This window comes from Mixophyes fleayi, chromosome 3, assembly GCF_038048845.1.
Source record: "Mixophyes fleayi isolate aMixFle1 chromosome 3, aMixFle1.hap1, whole genome shotgun sequence".
Lineage (NCBI taxonomy): Eukaryota > Metazoa > Chordata > Amphibia > Anura > Limnodynastidae > Mixophyes > Mixophyes fleayi.
Window position 1 is genome coordinate 32,959,866 of NC_134404.1, and position 20,170 is coordinate 32,980,035.

Genomic DNA, 20,170 nt, shown 5'->3' on the forward strand with positions numbered 1-20,170 from the left:
CACCATAGTGAGCAGGACATCACCATGGTAAGCGGGAGATCACCATAGTGAGCGAGACATCACCATGGTAAGTGGGACATCACCATGGTAAGTGTGATACATCACCATAGTGAGCGGAACATCACCATAGTGAGCAAGACATCACCATAGGGAGCAAGACATCACCATAGTGAGCGAGACATCATCATAGTAAGCGAGACATCACCAGAGTGAGCGAGACATCACCATAGTGAGCAGGACATCATCATAGTAAGCGAGACATCACCAGAGTGAGCGAGACATCACCATACTGAGCAGAACATCACCATGGAAAGCGGGAGATCACCATGGTAAGCGGGACATCACTATAGTGAGTGAGACATCACCATAGTGAGCGAGACATTACCATAGTGAGCGGGTCATTCAAGGGTGTTTAAGTGGAGGGGATCTCGCCCATCCTGACCCCCTCCTGTAGGAGGCCCTGAATACTTGTGGCATCTTAATCTCAGTTCAATTTTCATATATGTAGTAAAGCAGTTTTTTCCTCTATGTGCATAGGAAGGATATATTAGCATACATCTATTTATTATAGCGTTACAAGAGCCTTTGAACAGATTTACAATTTTAATCCAGTTTTCCCTAGACTGTGATATATTGCTATCATTGGACCACTGGTAATGCTTTTCATTTTTTATAATTAGTTTGTAAACTAGACCTTTGATAATTCCCCTAAGATGTTTAACTCAGGGGTCAGTCATTGAACTATCTGGTAATGTTTCATTAAATGCATTTAATCATAAAAAATAGAGGCTAATTTTACGTTGCTGGTGCAACAGATCAGGGCTTCTGAGCCACCTTTCAATTTTACCAAACTATCACCCTAACTATGTAAATTTTAAATAAATAATAACATAAAACACTTTTTATACTTATATGTCAACAAATGTGTTCTGTGCTATATGGAACATATTAAATAGAACTCCTTAAATCCATCTGAACTTCACATATATTGATCCCATGTAAACACTGTAACATCACACATTCTGGTTCAAATACAACATGCTTTTTTTTCCTTTGTGATTATTTTGTGGTTTAGTAATGGACAGCTATAGATGGGATTAGGAAGACAATAAATTGAACCGCTAATCAATAATGTGTTATACAAGAGCGCGTGGCACAAGATTACATCTGCCTTTCTTATTTATTGTATTCATCTTTTGGTTTATGTTTTTGCTATCTTGTCAATACTTAATTTCAAGCCTATTATACAACCCTACTCTAATACACGGGTCACCGGCCAATTAGGACCCCATTGGGGATTCTGTCTCATCAGGAAGAGGGCACCAAGCTTCTTACATGGAGCCACCTGGATCAGGTAGTGTGAATTGTGTTCTGTAAATGGTTTTTATGTTGACTTGCATACTTCATCATTGAGCTTGCCATGCCAGGGGTAGGCTCTTATGGCCAAAGCTTACTGGTGTGCCCATGATTATAACTGGGCACATGTAATCAGGACTCAGGGGCAAATGCAGGACTTGTAGAGGGGGGTTTCCACACCATGCCGCCAGTGTGCGTGACCAGCATGCATGGGGGCGTGACTATAATTTTAGAGAGTGCTTGGCTGCTCTCCAACTCTTCCTGTTCCCATAATATACATGGACAATGCTGTGTGGACTACTGTTAGGTGCACACAGCTCTCCCTTTTCAAGCAGAGCCGTGTGAAGTGGGGGCAGGGTCCAGCCGCCTCAATTATACAGTGCCCCAGGCTTGGAGGGGGCTTTCCAGGCACTAGGAAACTCCCCCGGTTTGCCTATGAGACTGTAAGTCGAAACAGCCTGGCATATTTTACCGTATGTGTCAGTCAGCTAGAAGGGGGTCAGAGATCTGGATGTGGATTATGGATCCCACTGGACTACTGTGTGTCAGATTTCTTGAAGCCCATAACCAAAGGACAAGCAGTGCTGTCTGAACTTAATTGAACCTTATAAGCTTCAAAGGTTATGTTGCACTAGTACTAGTTTATTCAGACTGTTTCTGTATCTTCTATGTATTTTCTCTGTTATTTTATTTCCACAGATTTTCCCACTTGTTTCTATGGATGATACAGGTGCTACCAGCCAGTGTAACATGAACAACAGACACATGAGGAGGAAAGAACAAGACTGGCATGAAGTTGGTGCACTGCAGTCTTAAAAGGTTTTCATTAACTTGGTTTCGTATGTACACCTGCCAAATAATACAACTTAACTTTTATTTTACCATATTAAGTGTGTCTTGTTTAATATTAAAAACAGCGAAGTATTAATAGAATTGTGAATTGTGATGAGTCTCCCTTTATCTCTCTCCATAACAGTTCCACGGCATTGGCTGCTGGTCTATCTCAGCAGGACATTTATCAATAAAACTAACAATTAAATGTAGATAGTTGTGAAACAATTTACCTAGTTATGAATAAGTCACAATAACTCATTAAAGGGTAACTCCACGTAAAAATAATTTTGCCTACTTAAAATCATTATGTTGAATACTTTAACTTACTGAGATAACTCCCGGGGGTAAATTTGTCAAGCTGTGGGTTTAAAAAAGTGGAGATGTTGCCTATAGCAACCAATCAGATTCTAGCTGTCATTTTGTAGAATGTACTAAATAAATGCTAACTAGAATCTGATTGGTTGCTATAGGCAACATCTCCACTTTTTTAAACCCGCAGCTTGATAAATTTACCTCCTGATGTTTGAAATAGTAGATCTGCCTGAAATCTCCTGTTGAAAATGAAGAAATACACTGTTGCTGTCAATTGACAGATAAATTGGTAACCTCAGTTATGAGCATTTACAATGTTCAAAATGTCCAATGAACAGTGCAATTGTACTTAGGTTTGCAAGCAAGATGGTGTCATTGCAGAAGACTGAGGAGAGGATGTTGGCAGACTAAAATAATTGCTTTAATTTTATGGAAATAAGAAAAAGATAGAGAGGATGCCAAGTGGGCGTTGTTCTTTGCTGTGTGAGGGGCCCCACGGCAATTTAAAGGACTTACATTTTCTAGAGATTTCTAGTCCTATACTTTTATTTGCATCCAGTTTGTGGCTCCAACTGGTAGTTCACTTGAGAAGTACATTCCTATGCACACTCCAAACAATATAAGTAAAAGTCTCAAACACAGTAAAGTGCCCCATACAATAAAAACAGCCCCCGTACATGATCTATTTAAGTCATAAAGAAAGGTAAACTGAGCACGATTTTAGGTGAAAACCGATTTTTTTTTATTTAATTAAAGAGGTGGTACAAAAAGTGGCTGAACTGTGAAATGACATTTGCGCAGTGCGCCTCTTTAGATTTTTACGCCTCTCCACATTCCTAGAGCACTTTTGCAGAGGCATCGTAGAGGCATCTCCTGAGCAGGGCCATCTTTCCCATTGGGCACAATGGGCAGGTGCCCGGGGGCCCTGCAGCCCAGGGGGGCCCGTCGGAGGAAGCAAAAAAAAAAAAAACCTGGAAAAAAAGACAATACTTACCTTGCGGTCAGCTGGCGATCCGGCTCCCTCCATGGTCTCCTCCCCTGTACGGCGCTCGCTGTGCATGTCAGGCGTGACGTCATCACGCCCGCCCGACATCCATTGCGGAGCGCGACGGAGGAGGAGACCATGGAGGGAGTCGGATCGCCAGCTGACCGCAAGGTAAGTATTGTCTTTTTTTTTTTCCAGGTTTTTTTTTTTTTTGCTGCCTCCGACCGGCCCCCCTGGGCTGCAGGGCCCATATATATAATTTTTTTTTTTTTTGTTTATATAGGGGCCCCGGTGCACTGATGTGCCCGGGGGCCCAAGATGTTCTTAAGAGGGCCCTGCTCCTGAGTTGAGTGTAGCAAATAGGGTAGATGTGCTGCTCTGAGATCAATTCCTGCTCATGGTTTCAAGAAACTGGTGGGCTTCCTGGGGAGATACACCCACCCTATTTGCTACCATACTGGGTAAGTGAGTCCAAAAGTTGATAACGCCTTCTCTAAACCCTATAGATTTTATTGAAATCCCCACACACACTGTAGACATGGCCATTGGGCAGCACGGTGGTGTAGTGGTTAGCACTTCTGCCTTACAGCACTGGGGTCATGAGTTTGATTCCCGACCATGGCCTTATCTGAGTGGAGTTTGTATGTTCTCCCACACTCCAAAAACATACTAGTAGGCTAATTAGCTGCTATCAAATTGACCCTAGTTTCTCCATCTATGTCTGTCTGTCTGTCTGTCTGTGTGTGTGTTAGGAAATTTAAACTATAAGCTCCAATGGGGCAGAGACTGATGTGAGTGAGTTCTCTGTACAGCGCTGCGGAATTAGTGGCGCTATATAAATAAATGGTGATGATGATGATTGCTTGGCTTCTATGTTACAAGTCTGTAATGGCATCTAATAAAGGCGCTCTGTGATTGTGGATATACAATATGTACTGCAAGGAACTTTGACCTCCAAACCTTGGAGCAAGCTGGTTCAGTCACAGTAACAGTCAGCTGATGGTCTATCACGTTTCCTTCATCTGCTCCAGAGAATGAATCAACAGAGAGGAAAGTCTGAAAAATCCTTCCAAAACTGGAGCAGGGAATATATATATATATATATATGTGTTTGTGAATCCCTATATCTGACTATCAAATAATAATCTCACACAGCTAATATAACCGGCGCATGTCTTACTGCTGGTCCAGTGATTGTGTGCAGTACTCTAGGGGTTAATTAAACTTCCATATTTCCGCAGACTTTCACACTGCTAATCTCTGTCTGTTAGATAACATACAGTACTAAGTGTAAACAATTGGTGGCTTTCATAGAAAACTGATGCTGTAAATAAGATTTCTATGGATACAGTCATTTCTGATCCAGAGATAAAAGCACGGAGCATATTTGTATATCCCAGCTACACACATAGGGCCTGAGTCATTAAGCAGCAGAAATTTAAAGATGATTTAGGACATGCCGTACCCCAATTATAAATCTGACATCACATTTTAAATTTACCTCCCCCTCCAATGCAACATGGTTTAGCCCAGGTGCAAAGTTACTCCTTTTTTTATGCTTTGCTCTCCTTGAGGTCTCAGACCCATAATTAGGAGCAAATCCCCTCTTATCCCACTGACATTTTACACAACATTTTAGGGATTTTGCAAGTCAGCAAAAGAGAACACTAAAAGGGTGAGATTTAGCCAGAGAGAGTGATTTTTTATTTCCATTTCACCCTATGCATCACAGGATTACTGCCTGCGATAACACTGACATCACCGGCAATAAAAATCACTGGCTGTAAGACTCTTTTGCAAAGGATCCCCCGTGTTCTACATGGAGAAGCCTATTTAACAGGTATTGTACCACCAAAATATCTATTCTCTTGTCGCCATCTCAGAATGGCGTCACCAGAATAAAATCATTTAAAAAAAAAAAAAATTAAACACTGTCTTTAAATTTTGGTAATAAATGTTAACATTTTTTATTTGTTTTACGCATTACTGTTAATGAAAGCCCAAATCAAGCTAGCTCACGCTCACATCTGCAGAGACGGCCCGGTGAAAAGATAAAATAACCCTCTTCGTTCCGCTTAGCTGCCCTGTAATATTTGGTAAATTGTGGCAGTAACTGATTTTTTAATAGCCCTGAAATTAGCCTTATCGCCAAGATCCGGGTCCTATTAATAAATAGTGTGCGGTGAACTATCACATTCCAACATCGACTACAATTTTTTCTTTGCTCTTTAAAACTATTACTATTTGCTTACCTCCCAATATGTCAGTGGTCGGAGCGGGAAAGGGGGCGTGCCCTGGTCATGATGGGGACGTGGTCACATCACTAGATGGCTGCCGAGCGCTGTAAAATGCTAGGCTGCATGTTAGATATCTCTCTTCCTTCCAACATTCCCACCCGTGGGACAGTCATGCCCCCAAGAGGGACAGCGAGACCAAGCCCTAAAATCGGGACTGTCCGCTGAAATGGGGACAATTGGGAGATATGTATTTATGCCTCTGGACAACCTTCATTGCAGATGTCTGTACTTCTAAATACAAGTCTGGTCTTGTTACCGGAATAAAAAGGATCTGCATGCTCCCGCTTAGCTGGGAATGCCTCGAAATATGCACATCATTAAAAAAAAATTGTGAAGGACATATGTTTATAGTACACAAAGCACAATAAAGAAATTGCATTCACACCTCGCGATAGGTTCTTTTTAAAATAACGCAAATTATACTTACACAAGTTTTATTTGTATACCTGTCTTGAACGTTGTTTTTACATCTTCTGCATTTTATCACGGCAGCTATAAAAGATGAAGATTCATTGGTGGGGTTGATGTTTAGGGGCAGGGGGTGTAGTGTTGACCACTTGGTACCTCTTTCCAAAAATGGGTTAAAAAGTAATTAGCTGTAATATGACCCGGTACCTCCAATGCTATACATCCTCCCCATGTCTGGTGGAAGAGGCTAGACCAGTGGTTCCCGAACTGTGCACCTAGGCTCCCCGGGGTGCCTCAGCGATCTCATAGGGGTGCCTCGGCCAGGGCCAGTGGTAAGCAAGTCAGGGGACTTCTTGGTAATTATTTTGGCTTAGGAGTGCCTTGAAAAAATTATGGAGACCCTAAGGGTGCCTTGAACTGAAGAAGTTTGGGATCCACTGGGCTAGACAAGTAAATATTGCAACAACAAAGTCTTTTATGTTTCTATGTAGTATAAAAAGTTTGAAAGGAAAGTCAGAGTAATCTATATGGACTGCTATTAGATTGCTGCATTGACAGTTCCATTTTGTAGTATATATGTTGTGAATTTGTCATGATTTAAATTGCCATTTTTAAGGTGTATTTAAAAAGAGACAGAACACCTATATGTGAACATTCTTCATTTCCTTATGCGTCCACGTGTGCCCTGTTTTAAAGTGGGTGGGGACAGAACAGCCTGTTGTCATCAATGAAATATTCACAGCAGCACAGATAGTTCACAGCAGCACATAATATTTCAGGAGATTAATGTGCACAAAGGCTGATAGTGATAATCTGTGGTTATCTCCAGCTGCATGTACCAGTACGTCAAATAATGATATGATTTTGATTGGTTTATTATCGGGCATGGGGGAAGGGGGGGTCATTTTAGGACCACGCATCTTCCCAACTATTATTACACATCGCTGTACAGAGGATAAGTAGTCATTCAAATCTGTCCCTGTCCCGTTGGAGCTTACAATCTAAATTCCAATTGTCCATATCGCAGTATGTTTGGCCAGAATTAGATAGCGGAAGGAGCAGGGTCCCTAATAGCACAGAGTACGGACCTGAGGTACCTGCCAAATTTATACAGACAGATCGTGGTGTCAAATACACCTCAATATAACACAAAGATCATACATTCAAGTCTCTCAGATATTGGTCTATTGAACTGAAAATTTGATAAAAATTGTACATTTATTATAATATTTTTCTAGCAGAAAAAAATTATAATAGAAAAGTTATTATTATTATTACCATTTATTTATATAGCGCCACTGATTCCGCAGCGCTGTACAGAGAACTCACTCACATCAGTCCCTGCTCCATTGGGGCTTTCAGTCTAAATTCCCTAACACACAGACACAGAGACAGACACACAGACTAGGGTCAATTTGTTAGCAGCCAATTAGGAGAGAACATACAAACTCCACACAGATGAGGCCATGGTCGGGAATTGAACTCATGACCCCAGTGCTGTAAGGCAGAAGTGCTAACCACTGAGCCACCGTGCTGCAAAGTTGTAGTTTGTTTTCCTGGGAGGCTAATTCTTCTTTATATACCTGGTATTCTGCTTACTTTAAGACAGAGGTGTCTACTTTCGCTTCTCAAGGGCTACTAACAGGTCATGTTTTCTGGATTTATGTCCGTAGAAACAAGTTAGATAATTACTGTACCAGCCAAATGGATTAACTAATCCTGAAAACATGACCTGTTGGTAGCCCTTGAGGCCTGAACGTGGACACCTCTGATTTAAGGTGATATTTTTGGATAGGCTTGTACTTCGCATTTTAAGCTTACCATGTACATTAATCCCGCTCTGTATTTGTAAATTACCATTTTGGATATAATTGTAGCCAATTACACTGAGGCATTCAAAAATGCCATTGCCTAGTACCCGTACATGACACCTCCAATTACAATAACAGAAACGTCAGCAGCCAAAATGGAATCATTATTAGCTAAGGGAGAGAGAAGATTATGTATGTAGATAGATAGGACCTCATTTAGAGGTGGACGCAAAGTCCGTTTTAGGCGCATCCAGCAAAAAAAACACTATCACGCATGTGCAGAGAGCACCAAATCCGCCTGCATCTTGGACGCAATTAACACTTGTGACAGCTTGCGACTCACTACGAGAGAATGGGTGGAACGCGGAATTGTGAAGGCGTGACCATGTAAGTACATCCTAGTCGCAGTGAGGCGCAGACGCAACACACGTCAAAACAGGGCTAAAGCTGTGCGGCAGGAATTAGGTGGCGCAAGCACTAGCTAGCTGCAGGAACTGCTCGAAGCTCCATAGGGTATTAAGAGTGGACGTAACTGGGGTTGCTTGCCACTGGTAATACCCTACCAAGCTGTGGCACACTCCCACTCCTACACTTCTTAAGTCGGACTTTGCGTCCGACTCTAATTGAGGTTCATTATATGCAAAGGGATATTGCTGTGTCTATGGTGATAGATGTATATATTATTGGTGTGATATGTTGTCAGATTTATTCTACAGTGATTTATCTCTGACATTATTCACTAAGGTGCATTGCAAGGTGTAATGAAAGCATTGTGAATTCATTTTGCGATAAAAGTTGCTGTATAGAGTTTGCGAGGTGATAGGGCGAAGGAAAGCTCGTCATACAGCGGGAAATATCCCCTCTCACTGCCCAATGCACCAGTTGTATATGGATTCCTTACCTGTCCCCACCATACAGCAGGTAACTTTATGTTGCAATGAACAGTGCCACCTGCTGACATTATGTTCTCTTCAACATATCATTTCCTGATCTGAAGCTACATATAGCCGCACATATCAGGCTGTATGAACCAACACTGTATGAAATCTGAACCTGTTGGGAATGGTCTGTTCATGTTTAACCTGTTGATAAAAGGAGACTATTAATGACATGCAGAGGCAAACGCAGGATTTGCAGAGGGGGGTTTCCACACCACGCCCCCATGCATGCTGGTCATGCCGTGGGCGTGATCAGCATGTATGGGGGCGTGGTTATAATTGTACACAGTGCTTGGCTGCTCTCCAACTCTCCCTATCCCCATAATATACATGGGCAATGCTACTCCTGTTAGGTGCACGCAGCTCTCTGTTTTCAAACAGAGCCATGTGAAGCGGGGGCAGTGTCCAGCCACCTCAATTGTACAGTGCTCCAGGCTTGGAGGGGGGTTTCCAGCAGGGGCACACAGACGGCCGCATCTCATGACACGGGATGCGGCCGCCTGTGCGCTGAAGGTGATATATTGCATCCGGGGGGGCGGCCGGCCGGCCTGCCCCCTGGTCCTAAAAGCGGTCTGACTGAGTGGCCCGTTGGGCCGCTGCCCCCCTGCCCCCCGGGCCAGCCTTTCCAGGCACTAGGAAGCCCCTTCTTGGTTTGCATATGACATGCGATCTCCTTTACCAAATGATGAGGGGGTAAAACTTAAACACCCCAGTTTGTATAAAGTGTAAACACAGACCAACACTTATCATGCCCAATACACAATGCTGGTGTCTGCATTCGTAAGTGACCTAAGAGAACTAGTTGTGTTTTACGAGAACTGTAATAGGGCTAGCCATCAAGCCAGCCAATCTAACGTTAACGTATAATGCAATTTGAGGAACCTCTTGCACTTAGCACAGATTTACACAATAGGAGCATTAGAATGTTGGAAGAAATAAAAACGACAGCCCTTTAATCAGAGACATTTTGTCACACATCCCATGTGTTATAGAACCACTAGGCGATAAGGTATTCATTTACATTCAACATGCTGTTGATCTCTACAGAATGTATATATAAAAACATCCATCCGCCTGTAATAGCCCGGGTATATATGGCTAATATACAATATGCTAAATCCTCTGATGTCCTCTGCGGTCAGTGGTAATTGCAAGGTACAATCTCCAACATGTATCTATATAATAGGACTGTATATAGAACAATGTACATTTATAAATTACATACACATGCTCTATTTTATTGGATTTACTCTGTAAGTCAACATCAGAGGGAAGGAACCTCTACCTTGTCAGCTGTTGGTGAACTACAAGTCCCATCATGCCCCACCAGACGTCTAATCTAAGTCACCCTCCAAAAGGCAACATTCAGCCTGCATGAAACACCCTTATTCTTTCTTGCTTTCTTGGATTATATTTCATAATCCTTAATAACATTCAATGTCATATTGCAGAATGTCACATTAAAGCAGATGCAGCAGCAATATGACGTGGGCAGGTTATTAAATAAACACATATTAACACACCAGGGAACTCCTTCCTCTACTAACCCCAATAACCACCACTACAGAAGGTTTAGAGCATGATAATGAAATGTCAGCATGCAGGATCACGGAGTGGTGATATATTGAGGGCCATGTTTTCTAAGCAACGCTCCCCTAAGAGCACACATCTAGCTTTCCTTTCTAGTTTCAATATTACTGGTGAGACTGTTACACCTGGTATTCAGCATTGTGTGGACTCATTTAACAGTACAACTGCCACAGATAAATTTGATATCATAATTTTGTTATGGCTAATGCTAACATTATCCAGCAGTACTAATACCATGTTAAATAAAAAACATTCTGAGGATATTCTCAGAACATTATTTCAATTAAGTCCCTCTAAGTAGATTGTGATAAGCATAAGTTACCTCTACAATTGAGGACAATAATGATTCTCACTTACCATGACACTTATATGAATAATCATATCATTAATGATTATTCAGACTAGGGTGTTATTTTTATTGTTATTATTATTATTATTATTATTATTATTATTATTATTATTATTATTATTAATAATAACATTATTATTATTTATATTAGATAAATAATGATACTATATAAAAGGTATATTTAATTAAACTTCATTGACAACAAGTTAAGATGTTTTTTTTAACTTTAAAAGTAGACAAAGAGATACAAGTGACTTGGAGTGTAACAAATAGATTTAATTTCCCTTCTCCACCTTGTCCACACATTCTGGAACAAGTCCCCAGAAGGCTCTGTGGTCTGTGATTTACTAGCAGGTAACAGGCTCTCAGCCAGGCTGGAGAGCCCATAACATGACCCCTCCCAGCAGCACATCTGGCCAGTGAAGAGGCTCCACAATATACCCAGCTAACAGTAACAAGTATTCTCTCCCGGAGGAGTCATTGCTCCGGAGCTCACACTGCTGCCTGCACCGAATGATATATAAGGAGGAAGAGAAGCAGCAGAACTCTGGTGGACATTGGGATCTGCAGATTGTTACATCTCCAGAGGTGCCTGTCAGTCACTGACTGACAACCAGCCAGACGTGGGACAGACACATCCTATTCTATGGTCCATTGTAACTTCCCTGCCTCACACTGCTGGATGCACAGTACAAGCAGCACAACACCTCGGTGGATTATGTGAATTGGCCGGTTGTTGTTACAGGTACAGTACCTCTTCCTTCATTTAATCGGCTCCCACATCCTTAATTAGCTCCTTAGTCATGTTTCAGTGTAATTATCAGCCCTATAGACTGTGCTTGTTGGTGCCAGCACCCTGTGATATGGGTAAAGTTGTGTAACTTAATTACATCCTCAGCAGAGAGATGATTCTGAGCTGAATGTGAGGATCCATAATGACATAATATATATAAGTCTCTCTAGAGATACTGAATGTTTAGTGCAATATTTAATAACACACTGTCTATTATGATGCAAACAAAAATAATCACACATGAGGCACTATAATAATAATAATAATAATAATAATATAATCAAACACTTAACAAATAACAGTGCAGCATTGTGTTTTTGTCTGTATTTCCTCCCTTATTGTACAAATGTACTTAGGGTCACAGTTTAACCGTACATGACTCCCTTATAGCACATAAAGCCTCCAGCTTTAATTAAGGTTAAATTACAGTGCCTTAATTAGTGCCTGTCTTAATGTCTGTCATGATACTGTGTTTTTTTCTGTATTAAACATAGTATAGAGCTGTAAAAGTTGTCTGTGCAGTGCAGTGATGCTGAATAGGTGGTAAACAGAGTTATGTAACTGAAGTGCTGCTGCTTCCTTGAGATTAAACATACACTTGATTGTTTCTACCTGTGTGAAGCAAAATACAAATGGAGAGCGAAGCTACAACAGTTTGGGCTGGGGTGACGGCTTAACTGCAGAAAGTTGTCCAGTATGCCCATGGGTTACTCAGAAAAATGCTGCGCTAGTTCATTAAATCTGTTGCAGGTCCATTGTTAAAAAAAGCTCCTATGGGGTATATTTACTAAACTGCAGGTATGAAAAAGTGGAGATGTTGCCTATAGCAACCAATCAGATTCTAGCTATTATTTGTAGAATGCACTAAATAAATGAAAGTTGGAACCTGATTGGTTGCTATAGGCAATATCTCCACTTTTTCAAACCTGCAGTTTAGTAATTATACCCCTGTGTGTTAATTAGGCACATATTACTATTGTTATCTGTGCGTTTGTTTTGTTCCAGAAGAATGTCAAAATCGTGCAACTATGTTGCAGTCCTAAGTCACACACACTCGTCTATGGCAAGAGATACATTTTTGCTACAAGGGGTAAACGACATATAGTTTGGTATAAGTATGTTGCGTCTCACAGTCGGTTGTTTTTCCTCATTTTCCAGTGCAAATATCATCTGTGTTGTACACCCAAAGTCTTGTACCCACTGGCATTGTGTAAATACTTTTATAATGGATTTTAAACGCATGTAAAATGTGTGTAACAAGGTATGAGGCTAGAAAACAACGTACTGTTACCATACACACTGGCATTTCACTTGTACTGCGGTAGTATTTTTGAAACACAACTTGTTACATTTTTTTGCATTTAACACAGGTAAAGGCACCGGGAAGCCTACAGTGATCTCTGGAGAGTCAGTAAATCGGCTAGTGGCTATGATCATTTAGAGAGACAGACATATTACTAAACTGTTGGCTATAGTACCCTAGTATAGTACTTCTCCTATAGTTGTGCTAAAAATAAGGGTAACATATGTATCAGGGAACTAAATTAGGAGTCAAAAGAAAAAAAAACTAGACCTGTCTGGCTACAGACAAGGAATAAGGTGATTAGATTTTGCCTTTTAACTAAATATTTAAATTCAATGTCCATACTCTTCACATACAGCATAATGTGTATTTGGCAGATACTATTACACTAAAAATAGAAATGCTTGGAATGTCCAAAAACATACTAGTAGGTTAATTGGCTGTTATCAAAAATTGACCCTAGTCTGTCTGTGTCTGTGTGTTAGGGAATTTAGACTGTAAGCCAGGGTTTACCAAACCCAGTCCTCAGGGCTCCCCAACAGTGCAGGTTTTCCGGATCACATGTGACATAATTAGGACCACCTGTGGATCTGTTACAATGTGTCAGTCAGTAATGAATACACCTGTGCTCCAGCAAGGAGATATGGAAAACCTGCACTGTTGGGGAGCCCTGAGGACTGGGTTTGGGAAACCCTGCTGTAAGCTAAAATGGGGCAGGGACTGATGTGAGTTCTCTGTACAGCGCTGTGGAATTAGTTGCGCTATATAAATATAAATGATGATGATGAATGTCCGTACTCACTATGATATAAACAGTATGTCTGATCTACAGTGGGCACTTCCTCCTGCACCCACCTGGGAGTCTCCTCTCCTAATTGGCAGCTGTGCCCTGCAGGATGGAGAACATGGTTTGTCTAAGAATTGGGTGATATTTGTCTGATGGATCCCATGTAAAAGTGACAACAGGAGAAAGAAAATAAAAGTAAATTCCAAAAGTAAACTGTTATATCCTGGTCACAGCTTCAGAAAAGTCAAGAGTTGAAATATGTTATCTACCTTCAGATAAGTTCAACTTGTGCATGCCATCCTGTAACTAATACTAAACACATTGCTTAATCTGGCTGACCTTACATCCATACTTGTTAACCATTTTCATGTTACTATGTAGTTACCCAGCAGACAGAAACAAAGTTTCAGTGATATAAAGACTTGGCTGGAAAGCACAGCTTAGCTAATAAGAAAAAGGCAATGTACCTCTGGCTCTCCAGGTGTTGTGAGACTACAAGTCCCAACATCGCCCTGACAGCTATGGGCTGGATATCAGCTGGCAAAGCATGCTGAGGCTTGTAGTTTCACAACAGCCAGAGGTTGTCCAGGCCTGTAGTAGAATGTCGGTAAAGCCAACAAATTAAAGTCACCTGGTGGTGGACACTTTTAGGAAAAGGGATATAGCAGCATCAGACAATGTGATACTTCTTCTATATTGGACAAATCTGCATTGCTTTAATATTATTTACTATAAATATTAAACAATGAACAAAGCTTATTGCTGATAGGTAGCTATGAGTTACTGCAGAGGGGCCTAAACTCACTCCTCTACTAACACTTCATGTTTTCAGGATTTCTTTAATCATACACAGATGAGTTAATCTATAAGTCAGTAATTATCCCACCTGTTTCTACAGACAGAATCCTGAAAACATGACCTGTCATTAGCTCTTGAGGACTGGGATGAGCACATCTGGTCATGTGTTATGTAAACTTAGTAAATAATCTTTACTTTGTATTGATCTGTAACCAGTATTGGTATTGCTGGTGACGTTTGTATATCTGCTGGTGTTTGTGACTACAGTACTGCAGGATATTGGCACTATTCAAAGAATTATCTTGGGTGTTCTGTGAGCAGTCATTTGTATCTATAATGAGTATAAACTTAATTGCAGTCAGTTCATCTGCTACACCCCCAGACAGCACTGCTTGGATTGGCTGCTCCAGTCTATTCACTTGTCTGTGGTTAGGGCTTTATTGATTATTATTGTAAATAATGCACTGCTCTACACCTAGATATCTCACTTCCAGAGATCATGTGTCATCATCATCACCATTTATTTATATAGCGCCACTGATTCCGCAGCGCTGTACAGAGAACTCAATCACATCAGTCCCTGACCCATTGGGGCTTACAGTCTAAATTCCTTAACACACACACACGCACACACGCACACAGACACACAGATGGAGAGAGGGAGAGACAGGGCCGTAACTAGGGCTGTGCGACAGGGGCGACCGTCCAGGGCGCAATGCTTTAGGAATATTTTAGGTGCATTTGGCTAAAATTGAGGGCGGGGGCGGCATTTGTCTTTCTCGCCCCAGGCGCTAGAATTCTAAGTTACGGCTCTGGGGAGAGACTAGGGTCTATTTTGATAGCAGCCAATTAACCTACCAGTATGTTTTTGGAGTGTGGGAGGAAACCGGAGCATTCGGAGGAAACCCACGCAAACACAGGGAGAACATACAGGACCTCATTTAGAGTCAGACGCAAAATCCGTTTAAGAAGTGTAGGAGTGGAAGTGTGCCGCAGCTTGGTAGGGTATTACGAGTGGCAAGCAACCCCAGTTGCGTCCCACTCTTAATACCCTGATAGCAGTTCCTGCAGCTAGCTAACGCCACCTAATTCCTGCCGCACAGCTTTAGCCCTGTTTTGACGTGTGTTGCGTCTGCGCCTCACTACGACTAGGATGTACTTACATGGTCACGCCTTCACAAATCCGCGTTCCTCCCATTCTCTCGTAGTGAGTCGCAAGCTGTCACAAGTGTTAATTGCGTCCAAGACGCAGGCGGATTTGGTGCTTTCTGCACATGCGTGGTAGTGTTTTTTGATTAGATGCGCCCTATTTCTGGAGTCAGACTTTCAGACATCCAGAAGACTGGACCGCTATGCTTAAAATGCAATTGCAATATCAACATCATTTAAATATGCAAATGCTATAGGTAAAGCAGTTACCATAGGGGAATATTTTTACCTATCCACATCCAATTTCTTGTTTGTCAATTTGATGAAGTATTGAACCATTCAGAGTCTACCATAAATAATTACAAAGATCAAGAATTTGCAGCACAGCTACATAGCAAGTGTATGATCAGTGTGACATACATTGAGATTGGTCATGGTTTGGAAACTTTTATAATTGTTTTAGTGAATGTTAAATGGAAAGTCCAATGGCTAAATTCTGTAATTTCCAGGTAAGTCATTGCTGGACAACACTCTCCATGGTACAGCTGTCTGCAGTGCCCACCTCCTCAGTGATTGTCATTGTTGTTCTGGTTGATAGAATCACAGAACAATAAAGGCACTGATCCAAAGATAGTTTTAGTTAAGGGACATGTTTGTTTTTAATCTGTATTTAGATGGAGTTCCCCTTTAAATCTAATTTGTTACATACTCACATTGCAGGGATGCAATTCGTGGATTGAACCAATATTCATAAGAATGCAGACTATCCATACACTAGGAAGTGTGTAAAATAGTGAAAATTCTATTAGTGTTGTATCCATACCTGCTTACTCTCCCGGCATGTCTGGAAGACTCCCTCCCGGATCCTGCATCACTTTCTAGTGAAGTGGGCGGGGCCTTGATGGCACAATGGGCCAGGAATAAAGTCACATGGCTCCTCTGTGCAATAATCGGGCCATTGTAGAGCTGGGGCTGGGCCGTGTCAACTTGAGTAGCGCAGTGACGGCTTTCTACCCCCTACGCGTGTCACTTAGTCCTCCCTTCCCAGAGATTCTGGAGGCAAAAGCATACTTGCCAACCTTTTTAAACTTCTTTCCGGGAGATCCCAGGCAGTGGGGCGTGTTTGGAGGGCAGGAGGGATGGGGCGCAGTGAATCGCATCATTTTGGCCCCGCCCCCTGCAACAAAATGCAGTTTTTGTTGCGTGGGTCGGGGCCAAAAATGATGCGATTCACCGTGAATCCGGTCATTTTGACAGCAGGATGCCGTTTGCGGGATATTTGCCTGTTCTCCCGGGAGTCCGGGAGACCTACCAGAATTTCGGGAGTCTCCCGGACATTTCGGGAGAGTTGGCAAGTATGGGCAAAAGTAGACAAGCCAGTTTTCCACTCTACTAAATTGATTAAACTGCTAAAATGGCCAAACTCTCTTTAAATTAAATTAGTGATTTAATTCACATGTAGCGCATCAACAAAGTAATGTTCAGATTTTCTATTAACATGGTTGATTGGAGAAGCCGATTATAAATGTATGGTATAAACTTGCTATATTATTTAGTGATTTGGCTTATATTAGGCTTGTTGTCCTTAATGGCTGAATAACATTCAAATCTGTGCAGCAATGAATAAACCATACAATCCGGAAATGTTACAAATTGCTTCTTTTCCACTAAAAGTATCAAATCCACGTCTATTTCCATCACAAGAGGCTGTGATTTAACAGCTTCTGGATAATGGATAAAGTCAGAGCTGGTGCTTTGTGGAGAGCTAAGTAGATGCTGGTGTATCGACGTGTCGAGGTCTTTTTAGTAATACATTATTTTGTACATTGTTATATGAATGAGGAGAGCTGTATTATAACAACAATGCATTTTTATTTAAGTGTTATGTGTGAAGTGTGACCTTCTATGGAAGTGCTAGCTTAGAAAGCTGTGGTTACACAAACTAATTGTTGCGGGTTGGATCACAAAATAAATGAAGACTTGACACACTTAACCCAGCGTCATTGAAATGGAAAGTTCAAGTACGATTTTAGAAGATTATTAGTATATTTGGAATAATAAACTATTGAACGAGATATGTTGATAAAAAAAAAGGTCATAGAGAATAGAGAAGGAACTTTTTTTCTTTTATTTCTATCTAGTCTTCAAAACAAATCACCAAAATTGACAAGTTATGTGTTATTGCTAATATATTAACAAAAAATAAACTTTTCATCTAATATTAAACTTTTTCGTTGACTTAAGTATGAGATGTTTGAAAATTAAAACAATACAAAAACAAAAAACGAATCGATTTCACCCAGCTTATCACAACAATCGCTGCAATATGAAATCAGGTGTTCCGGGCATTTAGTACCACGCTTGGCATGGATGAGTGGTCTTACGATCTTTTTTAGCGGGAGACACTTGACGTCTTTTTAGAACTCCTGGTACTTTTTGCTGGTGGCTCCTCTGAAGATTCTCCAGTGAAATCGCTTATTAATTTATGCATTTTTCTTAGTAAACGAAATAAATCTTTGCGGATGCCTAAGTGTTTCGATGAATTTACGTTGTTTGTGTGGCACACTATTATTATTATATTGTGATTGCATTGATTCCAGACATATTTAGCATGGCATAAAAAATTGTCAGGGCCATTTTCTCGAATTGCGGCTCACATCGTATATCGAACAAAGTTCGTCTGCAACATCTCCTCAAAAGAATAAATTAAACATCACATACTAAAAGGACACAAAATTGTTGCACCGACATTGAGGTTGGGTCATAATAACCTTTTTGGAATTTGCGCCCGTATAGTTCTCTGCGCTGATGCTGTTTGACTGAGTGGTAGCTGGAAACAGGTAGGGAGGGGTCTTAACTTCGGCTACTGAGAGGTTTGGCAACATTGCATAACTAAGCGAATAGATACACGTAATTTAAAACGCCAAGTTAATATTCAAACTTTCAGAAAATTATAATGCAGTCAGTTAAGTGACTATCTCAGAGTGATGGAACACAATTAGACATGGGTATATCCATATGCACATACACCGTTTAGGAAGCGAATCTCTTGTGGGTGCAGGGGGCTGGTGTAAAGATACAAATTTACTATCAGCAGCCCCACCTAGCTGTTTCTGATTGGCTGATTGCATATAGGGTGGACGAAGCTGACAGTACATTATTCATTAGCCTGGCAGCTATATTATATGATGTTCCAGCTTACTAAGCTCATTATTTAATTGTCATTTTTATTTGTACTACTGCAGGAAAGAATATTCCCATTTGATTTCAATGGCGAAAGTTGAATACGTCTGTATTAAAGTTAGTTCATATTTTGTATTTGTCATTGTATTTAATTATATCTGATGTGGAACATATGATTCCAGCTTTTATTAACAACAGTGTCACGTAATGTGACACATTACATTATAATATTGTGTACAAAGTGGGTAATGTGACATTAGCATTTAATACTGACACTCTCAAGCCGCATCTGTACGCTACCTCTGCACCATGTATACGCCATTGTGGAGCGTAAGTATATACACTTGTTGGTACACCTGGCACAAATGCTGCTATTTTTAAACCTGGCGTTCTTGAGAACAGTCATTGCACCTGTCAGCTGATCGATGCTCATTGCACATTGCACTAAAGGGTATGTAACACTGTACAGCGCTGTGGAACTAGTGGCACTATATAAATAGCTGATGATGTTACAAATGGAATAGTGTAGTCAGGGCCGGTGCTAGGGTCTGTGGCGCCCTAGGCACACTTTCAAAATCGGCGCCCCCCCCCTGGCACATTTTCAAAATCGGCGCCCCCACCCGGCACACTTACAAAATCGGCGGCCCCACCCGACACACTGTCAAAATCGGCGCCCCACCTGGCACACTTACAAAATCGACGCCCCCACCCGACACATCGTCAAAATCGGCGCCTCCCCCTCCCCACGTCTTTTCTTACTTTAACTTGCCTCCATAAAGCTGCTCCTCTCTGCTCCGTCTCCTCCCCTCCACTCACTGACACTGTCGGGCCGTGATGATGATGTCATGCCTGACAGTTAGTGAGTGGAGGGGAGGAGATGGAGTAGAGAGGCGGCGGTGGTGATCCATAGCACGGGGAAGAGAGCGGTTGTAATGGGAACAGAGCTGTATGTAAAGGGAACAGAGTGGTATGTAAGGGGAACAGAGCTGTATGTAAGGGGAACAGAGTGGTATGTAAGGGGAACAGAGTGGTATGTAAGAGGAACAGAGCGGTATGTAAGGGGAACAGAGTGGTATGTAAGAGGAACAGAGCGGTATGTAAGGGGAACAGAGTGGTATGTAAGAGGAACAGAGCGGTATGTAAGGGGAACAGAGTGGTATGTAAGGGGAACAGAGCGGTATGTAAGGGGAACAGAGTGGTATGTAAGGGGAACAGAGTGGTATGTAAGGGGAACAGAGCTGTATGTAAGGGGAACAGAGTGGTATGTAAGAGGAACA

The 20,170-nt window shown here is 41.4% G+C and overlaps 1 protein-coding gene across 1 annotated transcript in view; it reads left to right on the plus strand.

Annotated features, from left to right (window-relative positions):
• The first annotated feature begins 11,222 nt into the window (after positions 1–11,222).
• OPN5 (opsin 5) overlaps positions 11,223–20,170 on the plus strand; it is a 116,708-nt gene continuing 107,760 nt past the window's right edge. Inside the window, exon 1 of the mRNA XM_075201348.1 lies at positions 11,223–11,625. The gene's annotated coding sequence lies outside the window, so the exon portion shown is untranslated. The remainder of the gene's footprint in view (positions 11,626–20,170) is intronic.